At 35.8% G+C, this 2,890-nt stretch overlaps 1 protein-coding gene across 1 annotated transcript in view; it reads right to left on the reverse strand.

Annotated features, from left to right (window-relative positions):
- LOC103598352 (serine/threonine-protein kinase ULK4) overlaps positions 1-2,667 on the reverse strand; it is a gene marked incomplete at its 3' end in the record, with an annotated part of 241,815 nt that extends 239,148 nt beyond the window's left edge. The window contains exon 1 of the mRNA XM_008582347.1: positions 2,555-2,667. The remainder of the gene's footprint in view (positions 1-2,554) is intronic.
- Positions 2,668-2,890: the final 223 nt, after the last annotated feature.

Consider the following 2,890-nt stretch of genomic DNA (forward strand, 5'->3'; position numbering starts at 1 on the left):
ACGGAAAAAGACAAAAAAAAAAAAACTGTACCCTTACTTAATCATAGAATTCCATATATGGTGATACCATGGATATTATATGATGAGAAGCTGCTCCAACTCAAAAATCCCTAATTCAGAACTAAATTTAACTTCCAAACACAACTTTCTTCTATTCCAGCTCACTTACTCAAATCATCCACCACAACCTTTAACATCACTGGACTCTGTGCCCTCTCCCCCACCTCCTCCTCTTTCCCCCAATCTATTACTTCCCTCCCTTACTGCCACTGAGATTCCCTGGCCCATCATTTAATCACTCCTGCCAAAAACTTGAACTACCTTTCTCTTTGGCAAAACCTTCACCCTTGCTTGGGGAAACCCCAAACTTGGAGGAAGCCAGTTGCTTACTTTCTGCAGGCCAGCACTCAGCAACTGGTTTCTTAGAGAAAGTGACACCACAGAGCACAGAAAGACCATTAATGACATGATCAGCAACCCCAGGGGATCTTAAACATCTCTCTCCAGGCCTACTGTTTCTCTAATCAACTCTCTCTTTAAAAGTACAACTTCAAACCTGTGACTGGCCTACCACTTCACCTACTTTCCTCCTTCACAGAGATGATGGAAGTCATGAGAAAGAAAGGACAAACTTACCTCCACCTGAAGCCATCTGTTACTTCTACCCTATGGTTGTAACAGAACAGGCTCCTCCATTCCTTCCACCAGGGCTCAGGATCCCATTCCCATCCTGCCTCTTCAAGGTTGTTAGGATATGGACTATCCCTTACTTCTCCAAAATTTTCAAATTCTTATCTCATGGATCCCATTCCCTTGGTTATGAACTTCAATTGGACACAAGCTAGGCTATTTCAATAAAGTACAAACCCAGGAAAATGATTCTCTATATCTACTTTTAGAAACAAATAAGAATATGATTCTGTATAATTTTATTTACATCAAATTCTGGAAAATGCAAACATTTCATATGACAGAAAGCAAATCAGTGGTTACATGGGGACAGGAGAGAGGGATTACCAAAAATGCAGAGGAAACTTTTGGAGGTGATAGATACGTTCATTATCTTGATGGTAGTGATGGTTTCATAGGTGTATACATATATCAAAATTTATCAAATAGTAATCTTTAAACATGTGCAGTTTATTGTAATTATACCTCAGTTAAAACTGGGAGAGGGGGATAAAAAATAGGGCAAAAAAAATAGACTAGATTCCTATTCTGATAAGATGGCAGACCAGGTACCTGATCACGCTTCTAATGAAAGTAACTGTTTTATTCTGACATCCTTAAAATGTATCAAAGGTCTAGAGGAAAGGCTTTTGAACGTCTTTGCCATAAAGAAATGATAAATAAATGAAGTGATTGATACATTAATTACTCCAACCTATTACACAACATACATATGTACCAAAACATCACATTGTACCCCATCAGTATGTATAATTACAATGTGTCAATTAAAATAAAAAATATATAAATATATGGAAACTATTTTTCATGCATTGAGGGACTAAATATCATAAGGATATCAACACTTTCCTAATCAATATACAGATTCAGTAGATTCCAAACATACTTCGGAAGACTCAAAAATCATAACTATATCAGTTCCTATTAAATTTATCTGCAAAATCAATGCGGTTTGAAAAAAAAAAGATGATTTGCAGAATGGGACAAGCCAATTCTAAAATTTATTCAGACATGCAAAGAGTCAAGAATAGACAAGACATTCATGAAAAGAAGAGGAGAAGAGATTTGCTATACCAGCTATTATACTAACTGTTGAGCTAAACAATTTTAAATACTTACGTTTTATAACAATTACGGTAGTTGCCTTAAAGTGTTTATTGTCTGGAAAGTCGGTTCAATTTAAATACTATGGATATTCAGGTTATATAACATTTGACCAAGTTCTAGAACCAAGACTTAAGAAATGCAATGAAAGAACTTCCTTATTAACTTGTAACTTACCAGTACTTATTTAAAACTCTCAGAGTATCACATGAAAAGACTAAACCATATATCTATGTTCAGTAATATTCTTAAACATATTAATGAAATATCAGCTTTTCCTTTGTTAATTCTGTTGCACTTAGAAATAAGAAGTCAAATTCTGCCATCGCAAATTCCACAGTCACATTAAAAGCTATATTTGCACAAAGTAGTGTTTTACTTAAACTGAAATGGAGCTTTTATACTGGGAGAATAAATGGTCTCCTCTTGCCTGAAGGAGTCAAAGATGGCAACAGCTCAGGGAGTACTTTAGGGAGTTTCAGTCCACTGGTTTTAAAATATGACCTGCCAATCTCCCACACTTAAAAGGAAAAAAAGGCCCACTGGGAAGGAGGGAAGAGAGACAGACAGAGTGAGATAAAAAGAGACAGAGACACTAAAATCTCTCTCCTCCAGATGTAAAATTTCTCCCAAGTTCCTTAGGCATTTCTCCTAAGTTCTAAGAGGCAAAGTCAAAAAACTTTTGTAGGCTATTAATACCTGTCAGCCAGGATATGTCAGAACATGTGAAACAGCAATAGAGTTCATCAGAAAATCTCACCTGGGTGGCTACAAGATAGATCAGCTCCCCAAGTGCTGGTAAAAGGCACTGCTTTAATTTGCTATTCCTGAAGTTTTCCCTAATTAATTCAGTTAACACAGCAACTGCCTGAAAAAGAGAAAAAAGTATATTATTTCCAGTGTTATCTCCCAGTTCTTTAACCTATATGTAAAAAGCAAGACGCTACAAAATTCCCCTTCCATTTTTAAGAACTAGTTTCCAAACTGTTTTCAAAATATGGACCTTATTCCTGAAGAAAAATACAATAACTTCCCCTGATGAAGGTAAAAATATATCCAATGAAATAAACTTACATACATATAACACTTTTCAGTT

Source organism: Galeopterus variegatus, unplaced genomic scaffold (assembly GCF_000696425.1).
Source record: "Galeopterus variegatus unplaced genomic scaffold, G_variegatus-3.0.2 Scaffold2577, whole genome shotgun sequence".
Classification (NCBI taxonomy): Eukaryota; Metazoa; Chordata; class Mammalia; order Dermoptera; family Cynocephalidae; genus Galeopterus; species Galeopterus variegatus.